Source organism: Suncus etruscus, chromosome 7, assembly GCF_024139225.1.
Source record: "Suncus etruscus isolate mSunEtr1 chromosome 7, mSunEtr1.pri.cur, whole genome shotgun sequence".
Classification (NCBI taxonomy): Eukaryota; Metazoa; Chordata; class Mammalia; order Eulipotyphla; family Soricidae; genus Suncus; species Suncus etruscus.
In genome coordinates, this window is record NC_064854.1 from 42,126,649 (window position 1) to 42,153,294 (window position 26,646).

The following is a 26,646-nucleotide window of genomic DNA, read 5'->3' on the forward strand; positions in this document are numbered from 1 at the left end:
GAATATGCTTAAACAGCTGCTCATCATCCTTATCTCAACAGGAGTTATTGTTCTCATCAGTTAATTAGCCTGTACTGATAAATTTCACTAACTGTCCAACTTAGAGTTGCCATGATACTTAAAGGCCTTCATTGTGATAAATCAAGCTTATATAGTATTAAGAAGTGGAAAATATCAGCACTGACTATTTGTGTGTGTTTGGCATTAGTGGAAATGGCAGTTTCTAATCAAATTGCCTATCAAAATCTCTCAGAAGAAATTTTCACCCTATATTTGCTAATGGGCAATTTTTTGAAGTGATGTTCCAGTAGGTCCTGTCTCTTTGTTTGTGTGTGTATGTGTATGTGCATACATGTGTGTGTCTTTGTATATAATTACTACATTGGAAAACCACTCTGGGAAACATTCTATGACTTAGTTGATTAGTGGATGTGCTAGAGATTCAAATGAAAATTCCAAAATGGCACCATGGATCTGGAGGTCCATGGATCAGTTATGTAGAAGGGAAAAGGAAAAAGAGCCTTTTTCCAGAGAGTCAGCTGGAAAATGAGGATGAACTGAGCCTTGGGTCTGGGGAGCATCTCCCTGCCTACTCATTCCTGGCTGTGTCTTCAGGGGATATCTTGAACTGTTCTGGAAGTTTAATTCTGCATTTAATGGTTGGCACAATTGTCATCACAAAATGACAGCAGTATTCATGGTGGTCATGGGAAGAGTTGGGAAACCATCAATGACTTTGAGATGCATTAAAGACAGTGGGTTAGGGCCTCAAATCACATATGAAAAGGTTAAGAAAAATAGCAGTTTCTATATGCCCACCTTCTTTGATGTCAAGTTTCTGTGTGTCAACGTGGCTGGGTCACAGCTATCAGTGACCATATAAGTCACAACTTATGTGGTCAGATATCATTCTAGTTGCTTCTGTGAGAGTGACTTTTTGGAGTTGGAACAAAGCATAGCAGATACTTTCTATATGTGGGTGAACTCCATCTGAGTTGAAAAAGACTTTAGTAGGACAATGATTGGCAGAAAAGCAATTCTGTAGTAGATGACCTACAAGCTTCAGTTGCAACATTATTTCTGCCTGGGTTCCTAGCTTATTGGCTGGTTCTCAATTCAAAATTAATATTTATTAAGCCAAACAATTACAGTTTCATGAACCAGCTTTTTAAAAGTCTCCTGTGCCTCCAAAATATATTTATACATTTCTATATTTATATCCATCCTTAGTCTCATTTCCCTGGAGAACTCTAATACAGAATTCTGCAACTTTTTTACATATGCAGACCAGCACCTGCCCTGCATATCAGTGGATAGATTAGCAGCCAAAACCAAGGTGGTAGAAGGCCAGTAGTTTAAACTTTTCTACACTTGTGATCCAGTGGGTGAAGACCATTGTTCTAACATACCACCCTCAGCATTGGAAAGTTTAGATTCAGTAGGGTAGTACAGGTGTCTCAGACCATTTTCTCAGAATCTTCAGAGAAAAATTGTAAGTTAGTCATATTTACCTTTATGAGAGAATGATTATATATCACAAAGTCACCCCCGATTTTTGCATCCAGTTCCAGAGCCCCTGTCCACTCCCTTTCTCCCTTGCTGCTTTTTTGTGCCTCCATCAATATGAGCCAGTAACTTTCCATGCCATTTACAGAGCAACTTGGACCTACACTAGGGGCCCATCTTTGCAGACCAATAACCAAGTATGACACTCACTCAATTTTTCCTGCAGTCTCCATAGACTGTGTGGACCAGAAAAAGTAGGCCACTCAACTTATTGCCTTCATCGACAAAGCTGATTTTCCGTCTGACCTTCTAAGCAATAAAGATTTATAGCCTCGGCAGTTTTCTATGAGAATTCACCAATGCACTGTCCATTCAGACAGAAATAATTTAGTTTTCCATAACACCTCTCCTGAATAGAAAGGAAGACCAGTATTGTAGAGTGTGGGGGCGGTTAGAAGGCACAGGGAAAGAGAGGATCCACTGTGACTAAGAGATATGGAGATGACTATGGAGAGGACTATGACAAGGAAGCTTGCTCTGTCTAGAGTTGACCTTGTCCTGACTATTTGGGGGTAGGTTGTTAATTACAGACCCATCTTTGGACCAGGATGCCACCTGTCTTTGGAGCTCAGTCATCATGAGGATATTTCTTGTCTACCTGGGGTATCATATGTTACTCCTTTCAAAAACAGGTTGGAGAAAGGAAAAGGTAAAGGATAATTTCCAAAACCTGGAAGTTGTATTTTCATAAACCTTAGACTAGATCTTAGATAAGTGATCATATCCAGTTTTACTTTGGGTGATTCTATGCTTATTTTTAGAGAACTCAGGATTTATATTGGGGTTAGAGCTCAAGGATAGAGCATATGTATAGCATGAACAACATTGAGTTTTATTACTGGTACTGCAGGGGCCTTGGCATTAGAGTTGGAGGCAATGTTTAATGGTACCTGGAGCAATCTAAGCAACTTGGGTATAGGAGAGAAAAGCCAAGGATTTCTGGCTGTTGGCACTGGAGATTCCTGATGGGCACCAACCTGAATTTATTCAGATAGTGACTGCTAGGTACACAGTCCTGTTTTATGTGCTATGGGGATTATTTTTCTCTCTCTCTTTTCCCTCTCTTGCTCTCTCTCACGTCCTCCCCCTCTTTCTTTTCTCCCCTTTTCTTTTGCATATTTGTTCTGTATGGGGAAGAGAAAGAAAGAGAGCGGTATCATACTCAATTTGACACGTTCAGTCCCATTTTGCTTTTACTTTTGTTTTTGGGCCACACCTGGTGGTGCTTAGGACTTACTTCTGAATCCCTGAATTCTTCTCTCTCTGGTTTTCTTTTGCACACTTGCTCTTTCGTGTGTGTGTGTGTGTGTGTGTGTGTGTGTGTGTGTGTGTGAGAGAGAGAGAGAGAGAGAGAGAGAGAGAGAGAGAGAAAGAGAGAAAGAGAAGAATGATAGAGAGAACATACCAGCTGTTTGAATTATTCACTTTGACATATTCATTTTCTTTTCCATTTTTGTTTTTGGGTCACACCTGGTGGTGCTCAGGTTTTATTCCTAACTCTTCTATGTTCAGGAATTACTCCTAGTGAGACTCAGAGAACCATTATGGGTGCTAGGGTTTGAACCATGGTAAACCTCATGTAAGGTAAACACCTTACCCACTATACTATCTCTCTGGCTCTGATAAGTTGAATTTTTAAATAGAAAAACTCACATTTCTCTCACACACACCCCAAATTTCCTGCTTGAGAATCTTTCAAAGCTCTAATGATGCAATAGATTATGTCATGGTTATTTGCATATTCTCACACCAAGTTGTATTATTAAAGTCAGAGATCATGTCATCTTAATTGTTACATATGTGGCATTGCCTAATGTGGTATCTTATTTATGTGAATTAGTTTAATGGATTCATAAATATGAGCCTGGAAACCACAGAATGGCCTGGATGCTTATTCATGATGTGCAAGGCAGAATCCTCCCTACTGAGCATAGGATGAAGGCAATTGGAGAACAGTCCCAGGTGCAACATGTTTTGTTTTTTTCTAGTGCATCCCTCAATGCCTAGGGAATGAAGAGAGGAGAAAATGATAATGGATGAAGTTAGTGCACTGGTTCAACCATGGCTGTACAGTGTGATCACTTGGGGATCCTGAAAAATTCAGTTGCCTCCCCCTCTAACTCTGCTATCACTGGTTTGGAATACAGCCTGGATATTGGGGTTTGAAAAGCCCCCCAGATGATTCTAATATTCAGTGAGGCTCCAGATCACTGAGCTGAGGGTAAGCCATGCTTCGCCAAGGCGTATGTCTTGAGGGACTATTTCCTTGTTCTTAGTACCTCAGGGTATGATTTAGGCAGCCATAATTCTCTAAATGGTACCAAAGTAAAAGCAGTAATTTGCAAAAGGGCGCCCAAGTGAATGGAAGCAGTTTTCTCCCAACTTCGTGCTTCAGAGGCCAGAGTGAACACAGCAGGATTAGTTGAGGCAGGTAATCTGTGGACAACATGATTTTCTTAATGGGTGCTTTGTTTCCAGAAGCTCCCTTTTTGAAAAAGGACTGAGAAGTAAAAAACTTTGTTTCTAGCCCCTCTTCCCCAATGCCCACCTTTGCAAAGACTCATTCTTGCCCTTTTTCCAAATTGCTGAAAAATCAAGAAATATTTCTAGGTCATGTTTCTAGGCCACCAAATGTGCCAATCTGACCAATTGCAATGGGCTTTAAGTTCCTATGGTATCCCAAAATCTTTACCTCTTTCCCAAAAGACAAAGCACCAGTTTTATACCTATACAGGGCTGACAGGGAGGTATTGATTCAGAAAAGAATTCCCGTAGGCCCCGGCTTGTAGAATTCATTCGCTGCTCTACATCTATCTTCTCCCCATGGAACAGCTGTATCACTGTATTATCATGCTGGCTCTGCTTGTGATTTATCTGGGATTTGTTATTCTTTAAGCAATTTGGGGCATTGGTCTTCCTCCAGCGTAGAATTTTACTGGCTCTGATTCCTGAGCCGTCTCTATGACACAGATAATTATAAAACACATGGAGTTTTGTTTCATGAGGCTAAGACCTGGGAATAGACAAGAAAATCCACTGAGTAGGTGAAATGTTATAGAAATGCAAAGTATCTTTATTCTAAAGGGATGGAAAAACCATTCTGTTTCCTTCTTAGCCCACCAAATAGGCAAGGTGATAAAATTCTGGAGGCTTTTGATCCCAGATAATAGCAAAGCAAGGTGGGTGGGAATCATGTAGCAATAGCTCTGCTTTAATTGCTTTTTATTTTTTTTAACAATGACATCACCGCTATTTTGCCATATCATTGGCATCCTGATAGAATTCCATCAGGTGTCATCTAGGCAAGACTCCTGCCTTTAGAAAGTCTCTCATAGAGAATATATATACATTTATATTCATGTAACATTATAAGGATATAGTTATGAAAAGAATACCAACTCATTTTTCTGAATCTGTATTATCCTATCTGTGTAAACTGGACTTTAGCATGCAACACTGTGGAACTTCAAACATATTTTGATGCTGGTGAGGAAATCAAGATTAGATAGGTATGGGATTGTTTCATGCTGGAATATCTTGGACTTTAAGAAAATCAGTGGGGCAATGAAATGTCAGCCGTAGGAGTCTGGTCAACCATGGTTTTTGTCCATAAAACATATAGTTGTTGTTAGTGTTGGAAGTGGGGGGCTGAATGTCTTACTTACTGCTTAGCACTTGCCCCAGAATGACACACATTCTAGAAAGTCTGGTTGACTTGTGTTTGATTGTGCATTTTACTTATTTCACAACTCTGGTGAGGACTGGGAAGGAGAGACTGAGGCTAAAGAGGGGTCATCAGGTACCTAGATATAAAGGGAAATTTTCTATTCTTCCTCTTCTGTGTAAGGAAAACCTTTATTTTTTCCCTTTCGGGTCTCTTTTATAATTCACATAGCACATGTTTCTTCTGATACTTCTGATTGCCAAATGTGTGAGGTTTCTCCATCCTAAATGAGTCTCTGATGCTAGGTGAGTATCTTACAATTTAATACAAACAGGATAGCAGACTCACAAAGGACTCAATTCTATTAGATAGACCTTACCCCCACTTTAGGAGGCAAACCTAGGCAGTCACCTCTTCTTCTGACTAGCAAGTTGATAGAGGATCTAGGAATCCTCTGTGGGTGCCATTAATCTGTTGGTGTGAGTCACAGAACTCAGAAGAACATTTTGGTTATTCTTAAAATTTCAGTTTATAAATGCCTATCTAAATGTTAAGTAAGGATTTATAGTACATAAATTTGGGATGTGTGCATGTACACGTGTGTGTATGATACAGTTCACTCCTAAAGTTTTTTTTTGGGGGGTGTATGGCATGGAGAGCAGAGTATTGGCTGTTTCTGATTCTGTGCTTGGGAACGATCCCTGGCAATCCTCCAGGAACCATATGCAGTGCAGAGTTTTGAACCAGAGTTGACTGTATGTGAGGCAAGCATAAAAAACAAACTTTAAAAAAATTATTATTATTATTATTATTATTTTTGATTTAAGGCAAATATCTTAACCCATGTGCTATTTTTCTTGCACCCCACTAAAGAAGAGACTTTTTTGGATGTCATACATGGCAAAGCTCAGAACTTACTCTTGACTTTCTACTTAGGAATTACTCCTGGTGGGACACAGGGGACCAGATGGATTGGCCAAAATCACACCTGGGTAGGCTGCATGCCAGGCAATTGCCCTACTCTCTGGAATATTGCACCAGCCTATGAAGAGTTTTTTTTTTTAATTTTTTAATGGAAAGTCATCCCATTGGTTAGGAGAAATAGCTGCTCTTAAGCAAATGGAGTGAAGTGTAAACCCCTTAGTTTGGATTTTACTAGCATTTTCACATCATGCACAGGTATAATCCTCTGATGAGAAGGCAGGAGTTAGATACTTTCCATTGGATTTTGTAGACCATTTGTTAGTATAAAAAAGCAAACCGATTCCGATCAAAGTCTGTAAAGTATGGCTCCCAAGAGAGATCATCTTCCCAAAAGAGACTGCCACACCTCTTCCAGTTCCTACACCTCTGGCAAGGAACTGCAGGTGAAGTTCGCCTCCCTAGACATGTGACTCCACACATTGGACAAGGTACAGATCATCCATTATTGTAATGAACCCCAGTTTCTGTCTTCCCAGCAGGTACAGTGTCAGGACCAGAGCCACATATGTGATGGGAGAATTTGCTGAAGTGAACGGATGTTACATAATTATTGGGACTATTTTTATTAAGACACCTTCCCAGGAGATCTCTTACTTGCCCGAAGTTGTTGCTGAATAGCAGGATGAGATGGGACCATTTTGGGGTTGGAGGAAGTTAAGAGAAAACACTACCCACACATTATGTAGTGCAGGTCATTCAAAGAAGGTCATTGTGTGCCCAGTTCACAGAAGGCTGGCTCAGAACGTCTTCTGCTTGGCAGAGTGATTTTTGTTTGTTTGTTTTGGGATCACAGCAGTAGTGCGTGCAAGATAAACATCCTACTTGCTGTGCTATTACTTCAAACCCCTCCAGTTGGGGTTCTTATTTTATTCTTTTTTTTTCCTTTTTTTGGATTTTGTTTGGAAAGTTTTTGGGCCACACCCTGAGGTCAGGGGTTATTCCTGGCTCTGCTCAGAAATTACTCCTGGCAAGCTAGGGGGACCGTGTAGGTTGCAGGGGATTGAACCCCGGCCAGCCGCATGCAAGGCAATTGCCCTACCCTCTGTGCTATCACTCTGGCCTCAACGGTTGGGGTTCTTTAATGTAATTTGTAGCCTTTCCTATGATTAGAAATTTGTCCTTAGTACTCAGAAAAGCATCCCTAACCCCAATAACAATTTGTATCGCGTGTTTGTATCTATGTTGTGAAGTGGGCAGAAGTGATATGTCATATGGTGAGCTGCCTGCCACTGGTCTCCTTTGTAGATTATGTGAATCCAAATACTGGAGAGCTGAGTTATGCAATTTTGGACTTGAATCTAGGTATCCAAACCCTAGAATTTGCTCTTTGGCTTTCTTTTATTGTTTTCACTAAAAAACATATTATGTCCTCAATTTGACGAGGAAATGATGCTAAACTGATATACTTAGACTATTGGTGGGTTCCCATCCTTCATTATTTCTAACTTTCTGCATATTTGCTTACATTTTTACTACTTGAGTCCTTGGTGACTTAGAAAATTTTAAAACCCTGATAATAGGTATATAAGATAGCCATAAAATTAGTTAAACTTTTACTGATAGTAAGTCAAAGGGAAACTTATTTTGAAACAATTTTAAAATTCTCAGAACAAAACATCCTAACTGTATTGACCACTACAGTTGGATAAAGTATGGTATGAAGGACAAAGACACTCAACAGATACTGTTGAAACTCTTCTTCCTATTTGTGATAATTATTCATCCAGTTGAAATCAATAAAATTAAAAAGTTTGACTAATAATAGAGACAACCATTCATACATGCAAGAAAAATGTTGAGCACGATATATTAGACATGTATGACACAAATTGTGAAAATTGAGATAAAGGGATTTGTGATTAAAGGATTGGTCAGAGAAATGTTATAGAGTTATTAAAAAAATTTTTAAAAAATGTTTGTGACCTCCTCCCCCACATTCAATTATATAAACCAGTATGGAGTCATGACCCATAGTTTTAAGGAAGTGAGCTCCAAATTGAACTTAAAGGACTGGATCTGTAGCTTTCTATTCTTATATATAAATACATATATATGTATATATAAATACATATATACACATGAATTTAGTTGTACACAAGAGTTGGCCGTTTTGACTTATTTTCCTCAATAATGGGACATATTGCTTTATAGTGATCTACACACCCCCAGTCCCTGCACATACCATGGATCTGCCTAGGTCAATATTGTAGATTTTTAAATTTTTTTTAAATTGAAGCACTACAGTTTATAGTACATTTCATAATAGGGCTTCATGTATACAATGTTCCTCCATCATGTATCTCCTTCAATCCACTGGTTTTTAGAGCTCCATCCCATTCCCTCTCCGCCACCACCCCACCCACTCTTGGTAAGTCCAGTTTTGTAGACTAGTTCTCAGGTTCTGTAGACCAAGATGACTTAATAACTGACCAATCTCTTATAATATTCTATAGTTTTCACACAATGTATTCTATCATATGCATATTTAGGGTCACTCTTTTTTTCAGTTTGATATTTTTAGTCCCTGCCAATATACCTACAATAAATACTTTAGTGTATTTATATCTTAGGAGTAAGATCATTGAATTAAAAAGTATATGAATTGAAATCTCTGTACTCTAGAAACCATATGTAGTACTTGTGTCAGAGATCAAATAAGGTCAGTCCTATACAAGGTAAGTAAGTGATAGTTTGTACTAGCTCTCTGGCCTAGAAACATTATTAGTTCATGAACAGGTCAAGGGCACTTGAAAGAGCTAACCAGGCAAGTGAAAACCACTGGCTGAGTGAGAACATCAGTTGTTTGTTGGCCATAGTTATTGGTGGGCCCACATAATTTCTAACTGCGATTACTCACATCTGATAAGGGCTCTTAAGGGCATTATTTTTTAAACATTGCTACTGACTGGGATTGCTATGGGGAATTTTAAGAAATACTGATACCTGTCCTCTAATCAGTTTTGATTTAATTGACTTGAACTAAATTCTGAGCATTATTCATCAACACTTTAAGCTACCCTGTAACTACTATGACTCAGCTGGTCCAGAAACTGGGTCTTGATCATCCCAACTCCTCTTTAGAGTAGGACCAGGCGGGACATGCAGGCATCTGGCCCTTAGGTCTCCCAGATCTCTTGGTATTTCCAATAGTTGGAAAAAAAAATCCCTTGACCAACTGAGCTGGATGGGTCTATAGAGTCAGATATGTTTCCAGCTCTGACAAGAAATAAGACCAGATTTTATTCCTGCCTGCACATTAGGATTTTTAGCGGCATTCATAAAATTGCTGAGTCTGGGCATTCCCTCTGAACTTCCACTGCAGTGCTGAAATTATGGGAGTTCACTCGAGATCAGACTGGGAAGAACAAGAGCTTACTCAGAAAACTTTAGAAGCAAGATTTATTCATGCTGGTGTACCCAGTTGAACTCATGCTCCAAGAATTGGGCCCAAGTCAAGACAAAGCAGGGAGTCTAGAGATGTAATGGGATGTTCCTTTTGAAATGAATACACAATTAATAGATGGAGACAAATGGCCTGGGGAAGAAGGGCTAAGAGGGCAAAAGATACGGGTTTCTATGGGAAAGTTCTGATAAGGGAAATATCTAGGGAAAGAAAGGAGGAATTCCTTGAAGGCCTGGCCAAGGCTCTCTGCAGTATGTCTCAGTTGAAATGTTCTCTCTTTCCAAAATCTCTGATTCTGCCACAGGAAGACTTATAGACATTAACTGAGAAACAAACAAAACAAAACAAAAAGACCAAAACCTAACCTTTTTTCTGAAAACTATCCAGTGTCAAAGAGTACTAGAAGAGTCTATGATGTTTCCTATGAGGTCTTCACCAGGAATTTTCACTGTCACATCTTCCTCGCCTATCCTCTCTTGGCTCTCATGTCTGTGGAACACACACTTTCCTGTTTTGGACCCCAATAACTACATTTTTCAAAAACACAATACTCTCATCACACCAAGGACATTATTGTAATATTGTCACTTAATGGTAGTTCAGATATGCATTTTCCCTGTCTTCTCACAATGTTCTTTACATTTAAAAAAAACACAAAAACTCAGGAATGGGGGTAAAGAGATAATTCAGGGGTTAAAGCCCTTTCCTTGTGTGCTGTAGGCCTGCACCACTTATAGTCCCCCAGCATTACTAGGGGGGCCACTTCTAAGCATAGAGCCAGAAAAACCCGTGAGCACTACTGTCCTTCCCAACCCCAATAAATTGAAAACAACAAACAACCCCAGCATCTGTCAAATATCAAACATAACATTCAGAATTTAGTTGTCATGTTTTCCAAGATCTGTCACCATTTCTTCACCCTTTTTTTCATGACATTGACCTTTCCAAAAAGTCCTTGATATGGGTAGTTTAGTAAAGTCTCCCATTTATTTCTAAAGAACAGCAGCAAAGATCAGAAGCATGAGCACAGAATATTTTGTTCTTCATATAAATATTTATTCAGAAAAACAAACAAACAGGATTCTGGCTCAGGGGTTGCCCAGTTCCTGTTGTTCAGGCCTTGGAGTGGAGGCACAGCTGCTCATCTCTTTCTCTGTTTACTGTCATTAAGAGTGACTATATATGAATGTCTTCTCAGCCCAGCCCTGGTCTAGTTGTGCTCATTGTTTAAAAAAAAATTAAAAGGAGGTAATGCTGGTTTCCAACACTATCTGTTTTAAGAGACCAGGTTCACAACTACTTGCAAGTATGAAACCTGAAACTATTCCCCACCCACACACAAAGGTTCAGTATCTATCTCAGCCCACTGGTCTCCTTGTCTCTTTCTCCCATGATTCCACTCACCTTTGCTTTTTGTTTTATTGGGAAACGTTGGGCCACATTTGGTAGTGCTCAGGACTTACACCTAGTTCTGAGCTAAGGGATCACTCTTGGCAAGGTTTGGGAAACCAATCTGTGGTATCAGGGATCGTACCTGGGTTGGCCTCATAAGCTTTAATCTATGTATTAACTCTTGGGTCTTTTTTAGAAATACCTTCTAGATTTCAGCATGTGGTTTTTCCCCCCTTTTTTTAAAGGTTTTACTGCCAGGTATTTTACTCTTTTTATGCTATTGTATATGGTATTGCTTTATTTATTTTTTTATATTTTAACTTATCATTTATATAACTCACTTCTCAAAATTTCAAAGCCCAGTGACTTTCCATGATTTACATGTGGGCAATTCTTTAAGTGTTTTCTGTTGCAATATTCAACCTCAGGTAGATGCCTCTTCTTTCTGATCTTGAGAAGAGAAGTTCATTTGAACAAAATTACAAACAAGATATAATTAGGAGAGCAAGCCCACGTGGAAAAAAATCAACAGTGATAAAACAGCACTCCATCTACATAAAGAAGGTATTCTGTGTCACTTTGGAGCATCATAGGAACCTCAATAGGTGTAGACCACTGAGAGTTTAGCATTAAGTTCATAAAAGCAAGTTTTCTTTCTCCTTCATGTGGAATTGGCCAATGAGTGGTATGAGTCTATGATGAGTCTTTGGTGGTAAATCCTGAATATTGTTATGCAAATGTTTCATGGGTCAGAAGCATTGTTATCACCAAAGAGCTTATTATAAATACAGGTTCTCAAGCCCACCTAGACCTAACAGACTGTCATTCTAAGATTTCCAAGAGGTTTGCATCCACATTATTTGCCAATACTTCTTGCTATCAGACGTAGTACTGCCTACCTACCATGCCTTTCATCACATAGTGAGCACCCTTTCTATGCAGCATTGTGGAAAGCACAGCAGAAGGAAGACTCCTATTCTTTTGGCCTGACTTTCCATCTTGTTTATTCCTCTGTCTTCAGTGAACATCAGGTACTGCTGGAGACAATTGTGTTTCACTCAGATCCCTATCACTGATATCCTGCAGTGGTGCTGGTCTCTGATCACCCATCACCTCTCCTATAACACTGCTTCATGGGTTGCTTCTGATTTTTTGTAATTTCTTTAGACCCCATTACTTTTTATGACTCATAACAATTACACTTAAACTCACAAGTCACTAGGGATTTTGATGTTAGTTTCTTTTCACTCTACCTTACAATCTTTCTTTCCAACTCCTCAATTGATTTATTTTTTGGGAAGATGCTGTACCCAGCCATGCTCAGGTGTTATTCCTGGCCTTGCACTATGTGATAACAAGGACTGAATTTAGCAACACCTTGTGCTCTGTACTATCTCTCTAGCCCCAACCAACTTTTATTTCTTATCAAGGGAATCACTGATTCAGTTTATGCCCAACCTACTTCTTCTCTGCTCTCTTTCATTGTTATCCAGTCTTTTCCCCATCTTCAAACACTCTTAGTTTTCCTTATTCTGAAAAATTTCATCAACCTTGATAACCCTTCAGGTACTACCAACCCACATATTTCTTTTGTCTGCACTCTTTCACTCCTACACATCTCAAACTTCATGTACCAGATGCTCTGTTAATACCTTTGAAACTAGTATCTTGTAATCCACCAGTGCTATCACAATTACAAGTCCAATAGATCAGTTCATTCATTTTGCATTCCCTTTGAGCTTTTCATTGTTTGGTGGTAACTAAATCCCTTTTTCCTTTTTGATATCCTGGCACAAGTCCTTCTGAGTTTTTCTTCTGTTTCTGAGCACCCAGTGGTGCTCAGGGGTTACTCCTGGCTCAGAAATCCTTCCTGGCAACTTTGGAGAACCATATGGAATGCTGGGGATTGAACCCAAGTTTGTCCCGGGTTGGCTAAGTACAAGGCAATTCACCCCATACTGCTATGCTATCCCTACGGCCATTTCTTCTGTTTTGCACTGTTTTGTATTTCTTTTGTTTTGTACTCACTCCTTTTGGCTCCTTTTCTCATTCCACAAATATAGGTTTTCATTCATATTTTTACTTTTTTCATGTTTTCTTCTTGCATTAGACTAAGAATTGCAACAGCAGCCAGTGTGTGACTCATGTAGGAAAAAGAGAGAGAGTAAGAGAGAGAGAGACAGAGACAGAGACAGACAGACAGAGAGGGAGAGAGGAAGAGATGGGGAGAGGGAGAAAAAAGATAAGAAAGGAGAAAGAGAGGTGGATCTGAAGATATGAGAGGGAAGAGGAGGGAGGCTATGGACCTTGACTGTATAAACTACCACATGATTTTTGGAGTAAAACAACTGCATTCATGCATGCAGACTAGGGATAGACATGCCCCAGAGTAAGAAAAACTAACTTTCTCTTAATACTCTCCTAAGATGTAGAAGTGATTGGTAGAGATCCTTATTTTGTGGGCTGAAGTAGCAATGCAGGAAAAGAAAGGAAGGGAATTCTAGAGACCTTCATTTATTCTACCTGTCACAAACTAATTTTTCTGTGTCTGTTGGATTTTTTTCCATCTTATTTAGTTGAGACATTATCTTCTTTGTCACTCAGTTTTAGTACTGCATTTGTTGTAAGTCTGTGGCCTATTTCTGAAGGGCTTCATGAATTACAACCCTCTCCTCAGATCATTGCCCTAAGACTGCAGATCTACTGAGGGTGTGAGGTTTGGGGTGGAAGGAGACCTAGAAAGAGTGGTGGAGGAATACTGACACTCTGGTGGTTAATGTGGTCTAGTAACACCATAAGCCTGAAACATTACTGTGAAGAGTATTGTAAATCAATACTTTCAGGTGCCTATACTACTAATCAATAAGTAAGCAAGACAAAAGGGGTTCAGACTCCTACTTCTTTTTTTCTAAACAATCAAAGTTTCCTAGGTACCCACCCCCAAAATCTTAGGCTCTCCTCTTCTACACATTCTTCTACATTCAATGTTGGAAAAAATCTAAGAAAACATGCAATCATAAATACATTCATTATTTATATTTCTTTTGGGTCCTAACTTGGGGAATAAATAACCACAGCCTAGAAGAAATGATCAATGCTTGCTCATCTATACAAAGGTGAAGCATTTCAAATACAGATCCCTAATTTTTACCTCTGGAAAATCTACAGTAAACTTTGAAAATCTGCATTTTATAAAACTCTACTGAGAAATTATGGTCTACAACAATTTGGGGAACCAGTCACTTGGGGGACTCTACAATTGTATAATGTAATCTGATATTTTGCCTCAAGATCTGCCCCCAAATTCTGATGTATGATGATTTCTGGAACCGATGACTGGAGACTCTTTGGTCACAAAATAAAATCATATTGATACATTTTAAGTGTGAATTTATCTGAGCTCCCCTAACTGTAATCTCAAGGCAAGAAGAAGTATATCACGATTCTTGAATCACCTAGCAGAATATCTTGCTCACAGTAAAATAATAAATAACCTAACAAGTGCTTATTGAATGTATACATTCATGTATGAGAGATTTCTTGGCAGAGTTGAGGGAAGAAGGAACTTAGAGTCTGCATTTGAGAGGCAATTTACATAGAAAAGGGAGTCTTTAATTTCAGTATTTTGTGCACAAGGCAATAGATAGACTTCTAAGTTGACACTTGGAAAACTGTTTGTTTCCAAGGGTCAAAATATTCCTCTTAGGTGGAATAATTTCACGTTCTGAAAAAGATCTTTTTTTTTTTTTTTTAAAAAAAAGATATTTTCAATGTGTTTTATATTACTGGATTGTTTCATTTCTGTGTTTCTGATCAGCAACTGGGTGTTTCAAAAATAGCTTTTACAGGATCTGGTCCCTGAGGTTGCTTTGGCAACCACCTTGAAAACTCCAGAAGGCTTCATGATAAGTTTCTAAACTTCTCAGATTTTCTAGCTGCCACACTACTTAATTTTTTTTAGGGCTTCCCTGTCTAAAAGGTTAATAATAAATATTATTAATTAATATTTCCTAAAACTCCTTAATAAATCCCTGTCTTCTTAGCACCATGGTTGTTGCATATCCCTTTGTCACTGATCTGGAATTTGGATTTTCAGGGAGATAGCATCTTTGGTATATTAGTCAGGCATCAAACATGGACTATCTAGGAGATTATCTTCTGCAGTCTTATATTTAAATTAAATTATTTAAATCATAATCATTACATTCTAGGCTTCTAGATGTTTTTCTGGGTTTATTACAGAATTATCTGTCTCATAAGTGAATCTTAAAGATACACAGTGAGGTAGTAACAAAGGTCCAAAGGCAACATAACAGGAGAACTGATTCACAGAATTAAATTGTGTGGGGAGAGGTTACTTCTTTAACTACAGAGAAGTTTATGTGTGTTAAATCAATGTTCTCAATTTGTGACCAAATTGGGTTTCCAGGAAATTCCAATGTAGGCACAGGTAGAATTCTCCTAAATGAAGGACCACAATATAAAACTAGGAGGGCCAACTGGCAGGGATGCTAGCCCCAGGAAGTCATAGGGAGGAAACAAGTTTAGATTGTAGAGTCAATATAGTGTTCAATTTATTTATGCTCTACCCCCTCCCACTACCCAGTCTACCTTGGATTGATCTTTGAGTTTTATTAATTTCTGGATTTCCTACCATGTTTAACTTAGTGCCTTGGAAGCACAGAATTTGGAGGTTGAACCAAGTCAGAATTTTCACTAATGTGCACATCTTTAAGGGTCCAATCAGTTTTGGGTCTGCGCTCTGTGGCTATGAGATAAACAGATACTAAACAGACCTCAGGTCCAGAGGCCTGTTAAATCACTGTTTAATAGACCCTTTATTATATTCTTGTAAGTGTTATGAAGTGGTGTTAAATTTTCTTATAGACAAAAAATGAGTTACATCACTCATTTATTTATTTACTCATTCACTCAATACAAAATGAAAGTACCTGCAGTCATTGGTGATCAAATGGTGAATGAGAATAGCAGTCCTGTGGAGCATTCCAGTGAAGAAATAGGTAGTAATTGATTGGAAAAAAATGTATGAATGATGTACTTGCAAATAGAGGTGATGAGTGCCATGCAGAAATTAAAGCAAATAGTGGGAGAGGTTGTTATAGAACTCTGACCAAGAAACTGAGAGCACTGGAGTATCTGAGGCAGATAGCAAGTTTATTATAAATGCATACTAGACCTGGCTTTTGCCGTAACAGACCGCCTTGAGCACAGTTTGCATAAGGCATACATAGATTGCTTTGGGGGAATAGTTAATACATTCAGTGGTTGGCACATTTTGTTACAGGTCTTAAAGGAGGTTTACTTAATGTTGCAGCTTCTTAGTTCCTTTTCTAATAACCTGATCCAATCTGTTCTGCTCCCGTCATGATTTATAACCATTCATACCTGTTTAGTTCTGGGAACAATTCACTCACGGACAACTTTCCTAATTCCCACTTCAAGGTAATATTGGATAGAACATGAATGAAGTTTGCTCTGAGGGGTGACCTTTAGTAGCTAGTTTCTGAATGAGCATGAAAAGCCAGCCAGAATAGATGGAAGTGCCTGGGGAGAGATCTCCATTTAGAGAGAACAAATAACACAGACCAAGGCTCTGTGGTGGAGTAGCCATGAGGAACAGCAAAGGAACATTGCAACTGATGTAAATTGAGCAAGATACCAAGAAAGTGGGTGTGTGTGAGAGGCCAGATGATGTGGGCTTTAGAGGTCATTGGAAAGACCTTGGATTTCCTTCTAGACACAATAGAAAGACTGGAGAGGTGAGTGAAAAAGTAGCATGGTCTAACTCATACTTCAAATAATCTCTTTGATCAGCTCTTAGGTAAAAGCAGTTTGGAAGTGGGTAGAGCCTAGTGAGGAGGAGACTGCCATGGTTGCCTGGATATCTGATGGAATGATCCATTAAACTTCTAAGTTGTTCATAGCTGCTGCTAGTTATGTGTGCCCTATGATTTTCCAAGTTGTATTCCCCTACCTTTAGTTGACTAAGTCATAGTGCAACCTGTTGGTGCGTGTTTTGTCTTTTGTGCCAGCCTAGGAATACCTGAACCATCATCACAATCCTCATCCAATTCATCCTGGTGCCCCCAGGCCTTGCCACACTGTTTTGTACCTCACAGTAGGCTCTTAGCATATTCATTGAATAAGAAATAAGTTTGCTGAGCACCATGCTGATGAAACCTTTGTATGGGGACCTACAAAGACACAGGCATACAGCTACACAGACACTTCCTAGGCACAGGAGAGATTCTAGAGGGACAAAGGAACTGGAGGGATAATACAGCAGACAAGATACTTGTCTTGCACTTGAGCAACCTAGTGTAATCTCTGATAATACAGATGATTCTTCAAGCACTACCAGGAGTGATTTCTGAGCACAGGGTCAGGGTAAGCTCTTAGCATCACCAGGTGTGGCCCATAAATCAAACCAACCAACCAACCAAACAACCAAACAACCAAAAAAAAAAATACCTGGGGGCTAAAAATGTTCTTTAGGAGAGGGGAGCTTTATTAGGAGAGATCAATATCGACACCCTCAATAATCAGATTCCATAGCACTCATGGTGTTTTGGGAGATAGGAATTAGTAGATGAGATTTAAAAAAAAAGTTGCAAGTAGTAGAAAATTGGAGAGGGAAGAAGATACATAGGTTTAATATTCAAGGGAGAATTGAGTATTACTGTTTACAAAGTATATGGGTTATTTGGGATAAAAATAACTGTTGGAATCATGCAGGTCAAATGTCTCCTTATAGATAATAGTAATTACTTATGAATTGTTATTGGGTTGCTGATGCTATTTTAAGATCTTCACACATATTGATTCATTAAATACTCATAAAAGTCCAATGAAGTAGATATAATTCTCATTCCCATTTACTCATAAAGAAACAGGGCATTGAGATGAACTGGACAGGTCCTGTGGCTGCTCTGTTAGAAGCTCAAACCAGCGTTTTTCAACCTTTTTCTAACCGTGCCCTGCTTCCAACTTTGTTTTTTTTTTTCCTTTGGTACACACTTGTCTTCCCAGTCATTCCCTTAGTCTTATGCTGTGGTGTTGGGTTACACCTTATTTTACCCCACAACAAAAATCATCCCTAGTTTCTTTATATGTTTGTTTACAACTTGGATTTATTCCCAAATAGAGATTGTCTTACTTGTAAACTTAGGTGGGGTTTACTGCCCCCACCCAGGAGTTGTCCCTGTACTCAATAAAAACGGTAGTTCTGGCAGGCAGCAGGGGCTCCATACTAAGTAGAAGATTGCCAGACTACCCTGGCCTGGTTTGGATTATTTCTTGTGTGACCCTGATTCAGTCTCTGTTCACCTGGGCTTGGAGATATGGTGTGTGAGGTGATTTTACACTATGGTCTCCTCATTTTGCAGTTTTCATTTATATCTCCTTTGGAATATCCTGGGCTGGGAAGCATAAACTATTCTAGAGCATTACCTTGTTCTGAAACAATTTAAGTGTCCAACAACAGAAGGAGGATAAAGAAACTGTGGAATATATACAATATAGAATACTACTTAGCTATAAGGAAAAAATAAAATAATTGTGACTTGCTGTTAATAGACAGATCTGGAGAATATCATTTGAGGCATAAAGTTAGATAGAAGAGGGGAGCAGACATATGGTAGATGGATCCCTCTCATATGTGGGATATAAAAAAGCTTTGAGACCCATAAACTCTCTTTTTAATTTTTTGGGGGACCATACCCAATGGTGCTCAGGGGTTACTCCTAGCTCAGGGGACCATATGAGATGCCAGGGATTGAACTGCTGTCTGTCCTGGGTCAGCCGCATGCAAGACAAACGCCTTATCACTGTGCTACTCAGGGCTACTTTCTCTCTCCAGTAAAAGTTCCATCTATGGCCCAATGAGTTCAACTTTCTCTTTGAAAATATAGCTTGGCTTCCAGTTACATGAAAGATGTGCCAACAAGCACATCCATGGAAATCACCACTCTCAGCTACTGTGAATTTTAGTTAGGGGTGGCCTTGAGACTTTGGTACCCTGTCTCTCTACTAAGAGTTGGGGTTCCTTTCTTTCACTGGGAACTGGGACAGGGATATAGGGTGGGGCATATTTGGGAAGGGCATGGAAGGTGAATCTAGTGTGGAGATAAATTGCCTTCTTCCACCTGCCAAGCTCTCCCCTTGGACTGGAGGGAAAGACCAAAGGCAGAAGCTGACTTGTTGCTCTTACAGCCCCTCCTGAGGCTGTGGTTTTCCCCCTGGGTTCAATCATCATGACCATTCCTTGTTAAGGAGAGGCTACTGAAGGGTTTTCAGTCTCAGGGTCACCTTGAAGGGAGATTTGAAGGTCATGTGTTACCAGGATGGAAAGAACAGCGTGCCACTCAGATGAAGAGTGGGGACAGCCCTCTGCCTCCAACTGCTGCAAAGCAAAGCCCCCTCTGAATCTCAGCTGGGAGGTAAAGACTCTTGTTAGGAGCTTTTCTTCCTTACCTTTCCCCATTTAGAATGAAAGGCTCCACCACTAGTGCATCATTGCTCTGCACCACAAGTATCTGAGCTTGGGCATCCAGCTCACAGTACCATAGTACCCGTGAAACCCCTTCCCCCCCACCATGGGCTGATGACTCTGTCTTCTCCACCTAGGAAGTGTTTAAGCCTAAATATTTGCACCATAACTGAAAAAAAATGGGGACTCTTTAGCACTAGACAGCTTGTTTAAACTCCTAGCCTTGCTCTCCTTATTCTAGAACATTCTTTTGCTGTTGTTTTTTGGGTAATACCCGGTGGTACTGAGTGCTTACTCCTGCTCTTCTGCACTCAGGGATTACTTCTGGCAGGGCTCAGGGAACCAGATGCAGTGTCAGGGATCAAACCAATATAGGCTGTGTTCAAGGAAGCACCTTACTATCTAAATCATTCCTTTCTATGCCTCTCTTCTCAGTCAGAATGTTTTGCCTAATCATTCCCTAGATTCTGAACATGATTCCTGCCCCCATCATCCCTGGCTGAAAAGAACGAAGAAAAGGAGTGGGATGGTACAAGTGCTGATATGTATCGGAATTGCCAGTAAGTTATAGGAGAATCTTCTCCTTCAGTACTCTGGCATTATTTGAGAGCTCACTTTTTATTCTCACCTCCTCCCTGAGTGGGCTCTCAGGTAGTTCAGTAATTTAACAAGTGTGCTAAGAACTCGGCAAAGAGGCTTTTGAAATTCAAGTAGATCTTGAAGCTGTATGAAAACAAGGACTAAAATGCTCCCTGGGATATGTGGGCAGGACAGGGCTGGAATCCAGTGTTTTGGTCCTCCTAGGTTTAGGACCATGCCCCAAGTCTAGGAAGTGTTTTTGGAGATTCCAAGTCTTATGGAATCTGGCAGGAGTTGTCAAGGGTGAGGGACACGGGTGGTCTGCAGGGGCCAGGGGATGTGGTAGAATTCAAAGCTAAAAGGATGCTGGAGGCTTGATTTCCATTCCCAGAAGCTGCCACAGCCAACTCTATTAGAGATTAGAGACCATAGCACAGGGCCTAATGGGGCACTGCAATATTGTCCCATGTGGGTGTACCTGGAAATTTGGGGACCAATATACTGCTTTTATTGCAGATGGTGTGAAAAAAGTTCTGTGGGAAGTCGGCCACAGTTCTGTTGGGGGTTGGTGAAAATTAGATCCCAGTCCTAAGTGACCAACAAGTCTATTTCACATTTTGGGACCACACCAGATGTTGTATTAATATAAATTCAAGTGTCCTAGAGTTGGTGTGGGGCCTTTCTGGGCTTACCCTGGCTCCTGCAGCTCCTATGGCCTGGTCGTCTGAAGGTTGCAGGGTGAGGGCAGAGAGATTCACAAGGCAGTCAGATGAAGTTCCAGGAGTCAGCCAGCTTTATTTCACAGTCCCTACTGCCATGCACACCTCCTCACATGGCCTCTATACTAAGCCTTTTCCTAGCAGCTACTTCTCTACTCTCTCTGGCTCTCTAGGTCTCTGTCTCCCTTTCAGCTGCTTTGTCCAGGCTTCCTAACTGGCTTTGGTGAAGTTACTGCTGCTGCTTCTTTGATGATGCTCAAGTGCTAATGCTGAATCTGATGCTGAATCTGTGATGATGCCTCTCATACACTTCTTTCTAACTCTCCTTCTTATCCCCTCTCTCTCCCCCCTGCAGACTCCTCTACCCTATCCACTCCAGGTGTGGGCAGTTCTGATCATTCAGGTGGGATAAATAAGAAGTTGGGGGAGCACAAACAAATAGTGCTCAGTGTTTACTCTTGGATCTGTGCGTAGTGTCTCCCTTGGTGGGGCTCAGAGGACTCTCTGGGATGTCAAGGATTAAACCCAGGTTGGCTATGTTCAAGGCAAGCCCTATCTGCTGTACTATCTCAATTCTGGACTCCAGTGATCTGTGTTAAGTTGCTTCCATTTTGGATTACTACTTAAAAATATTGGACAGGCAGAACTGGAGAGATAGTACAATGGTTAGGGCATTTTCTCTTGAATGTAGCCAACCTAGATTCAATCCCCAGCATCCTATATGGTCTCATGAGAAACTCCAGGAATAATTTTGAGTGCATCACTGGACATGGCCCCAAAAAGAAAACAAAACAAGTGGACAAGCAGTGATTAAAATCTAGGAGGTCAAACCACTTAACATGTGGTACCCTTGAACAGGCTTTGCTTAAGTTGACCACCCACAAATCCTATTTGTTGGAGGTGTTCTTGCTTCACGTTTTTATCAGAAGTTTAGATGCCAGTTGGAGGAATGTGAAAATAAAGTGATCTGGGAAGTTCTTCCTGGGAAGGTGGGGAATGAAGTGGGGTTGTGCTGCTGGACCCTCTCCAGATTGATGCAGGCTCTTGTCTGGTTTTAGTGATAGAGAAGGGCTATTTCAATGAACATTTTCACCTACCCCTATCTTACCTCAGTAAAGAGAAAAGGGATTCTTTTTCCTGCAAAGCACTTCATTGTGAGTTTCCTGAAAATGACAGGGCTAGGAAATATGTTTCCTATGATCTTCATGGTCTTCTTAGTCCATAAAACTCTAGGTTTCTTAGCATCCTCATTCCATTCCCGTTCCCCCTGCCATGTAAATCATCCAGGAACCATCGTGTGTACAGTTGGTGATTCATTCAGGGACAAAAGAAAAAGTGATAAGAAAACTGATGAGAACATTGCCTTGGCTCTGTTCTTTCTAGAGGACTGCCTTTATTCCATCTGGACCAGGAAAGCAAATCTAAGACACTATCCTTTCCTTTTCCTTCTGTGTTCTCTGTTCTGAGAGCAGACATACAGATATACGGGAACAGAAAAGAATTCCAGTGGTTCAAGAGACAGGCCTTTATGGTGCCCTTGTTTTCCCTTTGCTCTTGGAGAAGCTGGAAGCTTGGTTTTATCAGAGAGAGGTGGAGTTAAGGGTATGGGGGAAGTAAATGGAGAGCAATGGAGAATCAGGAAACTATTTAGTTCTGAGTCATTTCAGTCACTTTTGGGGACAGAGGGACAATTGTGAATAGCCTGAGAATGGTCATTAGCCAGGACATGAAGGTCTCCTATCCTGTTGATCACAGTAGTGACAGCTTTGTTGAATGCTCCAACCCTGCTGAGCACTGTCAGCTTGGGCTGTCATTCCCTGTAACCCGGATGGTAGGTGTTCAGTGTTGGCATTTCATAGATAAGGAAAATAAAGCTCAGCTGTGGTTAACTGTTTTTCTCACTATCACACAGTTGATTGTTATGTAACTGGTAAGAATTTATATAACACTTTGAGATATCGGGCTACTTTTTTTTTATAGCTCAATGTAATCACAGCAGCAAAGCTTGTTGTTTGAGTCAACAGGGCTCATTCAGATTTGACCAGAGACCAGTTTGCACAGCTGCTGCTCCCTTTAATCTACATTCAGCCTGGTACCTTCTTGATATTTGGGTGGTTGTGGCTTTTAGTATATTCACTCCCAGGCAGGCTAATACCAGCTTATCCCAGCTGTAGAGAAGCCCCCTATTACTGGGGCATGATGGGAGCTGGGAACTGCTCTCTGTCACTAGGCACTTAGATGTCTCCATCTTCCTCACTTTCCCATTGTTCCCTAATCTATAGAATCCCCTTTCTCTTTGGAGAAATAATCTCTCTCTCTCTTTTTTTTTTTTTTTTTGGTTTTTCGGGCCACACCCGTTTGATACTCAGGGGTTACTGCTGGCTAAGTGCTCAGAAATTGCCCCTGGCTTGGGGGGACCATATGGGACGCTGAGGTATCCAACCATGATCCTTCCTTGGCTAGCGCTTGCAAGGCAGACACCTTACCTCTAGCGCCACCTCGCCAGCCCCTGGAGAAATAATCCGTTATTTCAAATTCTAAACATCTCCTTTCCCTTCTGGATCTCAGAAAAACTCCCTTCTTATTGACCTTGGCTCCCTCCACAATAGTAGTGAAATAAGACAGATGATGATCTTGTTCCATATTATATTTCACAATAGAGAGACATCATGAGTTAGATACAAATCATTAGAGGGCTAAGACTAGTTAATAAATAGGATGCATATATGGAAATGAAAAACTTGGAACACAAAATTTCTGAGAAAATAAGACTGCAAGCAAAGGTATAGGACTGAGCTGGCTCTGCCATACTCAGATGTATATGTTGAAAGGTTCTCACCCCCTAACTTAAGGAGGATGGTCAGGAGTGTAGACCAGGAGGGGCAGGAGAAATAAAAAGACAAAATGAATAGAGGTGTCTGTGAAAAAGCTATGGCAGGAAGGAAGTAGATTTAAGGTGTTGGCAAATAAGAAGAAGAGTCAAAATGAGTTTTGTTATCAAAAATTAAAAAATTAGGAAATTGAATTTCTGATTCCTGGGAGGAGTGTGAGTTTTCAAAATGCTATGGACATGTCTTCCAGGAAATGGAAATTAAGGGAGAGGTTCTGGGCTAGAAGTCAGGATAGCTGGGCTTCCGCTGAGTCCACATCCATCTTCTTAGAGGTGAAAAAGTATGGTAAGAGTGGGGGAAATCTTTGACAAGTGTGTGAGTTTTGCTAGTGTGTGTGTGTGCGCACAAAGAACATCATCTGACCTTTGACCTCTATGTGCATCAGACGGGACTTGTGGGAGGGGAGTGTGTTGTGTCTCTGTATTGTCAATGACAGGTCCTGGCTATTAAGTCTAGGTGGCAGGCATCAACTCCAGCACTGGGTGAGGGAGAATTGGAATGGTGAGGGACATTGGAATAAAACCAGTATTTACCTAGCCCTTGGCTCAAATCAACCCTGGTTTTACTTAGAATGAACAGTGAAAGAAGGGCTAGAGAGACAATACAGGGATTAAGGCACTTGCCTTGCAGACAGGCTAACTCCTGTTTAATCTCTTGTACTATGTATCAAACCAGAAGTAATCCCTGAGCACAGTTGAGTATGTTCTAATACCATCTTCTCCCTCCCAAAAAAGAAAGAAAGTGAGAAAACAGTAACAAAAGAGAAAGATAACTAAAGGGTGCCAGGTTTCTTCAGAACATCCCCCCTAAATTTTGCTTCAATCATGAGCCTCCTAATTGGAATTAAAAACTACCTTTTAACAATCCCACAGTACCTGTATCAATTTGGTATTTGGTATTTGGAACTTTACAAAGCCATTCATATACAATATTGGAATGCAATAGCCTGCATGAAGTAGTTCCCATGTATTGTCTGATATGAGAGAGGCACTCTTCAATAGCTTCTTGGATAATAAAGCCAATGTTTTCTGGTGTAAAAGATGACTCAGGGCCCCGGGAGGGGTTGTCCAGTACTGCAATCAGTGCTTTATATAGTGGAGTCAGGGGTCCTTAGAGGGAGATCAGCTCAGATGTGGCAGAGACACCTAGTACAGCTGCCCACACAAATGACTAAATTTTGCATCCACCTGGTAATTCCCAACTCCCACATGAGCATGCCCCAGGCTTGGGAAAGGATGCAGGAAGCATTGCAAGGACTGCCAGGGAAGGTGTAAGCCTGGTAAACACAACTTTGCTTTTCCCATGATTATTCATTCTGTCTGAGACTGATGAACTAAAGTGTGCTGCAGTAAGGGCCACTTCTCCATCCCAGATGTTTAAAATATCCCTGTTTCTTTCTTGCTCTGGTTTTGTGTCCATCATGGAGTGCCCTGGGACATATTCCTATATGGTTTTGGAATAATGTAGTAACTCCCACCTCCCTACCCCCAATACATACACACTTTCTCAGAGGAGAAAGAAAGACTGCACTGCAGATTGCTTTATTTGGGCTGCTAAGTGTTCTGGTTTTCTCTAGCTGTTGTTTCTGATCACAGCAGCTCATCCAGTGCCCATCCAATACCTGGGAGCCCAGAAATACAGGCTTACTTGGGCTTACCTCAAGGCAGATGATGGCAATGTGTGAAGGTGGCAGAATGACCGTGGCTCAGGTCTTGTGCCAGTAACCTGGCTAACTTTTATCCAGGCTAGGATGACGGTGTTCCCTATATAGTCTCTACCGCTCCCTCAGGGATACCAGGACAGCCAGTGGAGTGGGCGGTCAGGAACCAGAGCAAGGATGGGTGAAAGCCATCACTTTCCGTGTGACTTGCAGGCACCTCTCCCACTGGCCAAGTTCCTATTTAGATTGTAAGAGGCAATTAGGAGAAGCCACCCGAAAAAAAAAACAGGATGGATCCTCCAGCTCCCCCACCTCTCCCCAAAAATGGCTGGGAACCTCTCGAGCCAGCTGGCCCTTATTACGCCACTTTTCTTAGCCTGGTGACAGTGATGGATCCTCCATGCTTAGAAGGTTACAGCTTCCTCTATAAATCAAGCCCAAAGAGGGACGCAACAGTCGTGATTAATAGTGGGACCTGGAATCCAGACTGTAATCAGCCTGAGATTTGTCACTGGAGTTGGAGATGGGGATGGTGCTTTGAGGGATGATTCAGACCCAGGATAGCTGTCTCTAAACATGTTAATTATCTCAGCATGAGTGGCTGAAATGGATGATTAAAAATGTAGAGATATGCTTGGTAGAAGTCACTGCCATTGTTCCTAGGACTGGCTTGCCCAACCCTGAGAATGTAGCTCTCTCTCCTGATGGGAAGAGGGTTTGGAGAAACAGTGAAGGGGTTAAAGCATTTGCTTTGTCCACAACTGATACCGGTTTGATCCCAGAACCCATCTGATCTGCCAAAAAGCTGAGGTTCAGAAGGGCTGGCTGTGCCTCTTTGGTCTACGCAGGTTACCGTCTCTCATATGTTGGGCTCCAGGGCTAGTCAAAATCAGAGACTTGAAGGTGTGAGTTAATGTAGCTCACTTGTTCTTCAAGGCACTTGTGAATAAAGAAGCAACTTTATCACTAAATGTGTTTCTTTTGTGAATGCCTCTGTGTTATATTTAATGGGTTTCCCTCAGTATCTACTCCTCTGGGCCACTTCTCCTTAAAGTGAAAAATGGAACCCAAAGGCATTTATATTTCATAAAGAGAAACTTGATGTGTGACCCCAACCCACACAGCATTCTCACCAGCCCTGCTGTAGACATATCCTCTTGGTCAGTTCATTCCACTTTCTCATGGGGTTAGCTTTCTACTCATTTCAGGCATTGTGCAGAAGGCTTTGGCAATAGAAAGGAGGGAAAATGGAGCAAGAAGCTACTAGGATAATAAAAGA

The 26,646-nt window shown here is 40.7% G+C and overlaps 1 protein-coding gene across 1 annotated transcript in view; it reads left to right on the forward strand.

The window, feature by feature from the left end:
- Positions 1 to 26,646, forward strand: part of CNIH3 (cornichon family AMPA receptor auxiliary protein 3) — a 140,704-nt gene that overhangs the window by 102,907 nt on the left and 11,151 nt on the right. The gene's annotated exons all lie outside the window — the stretch shown is intronic.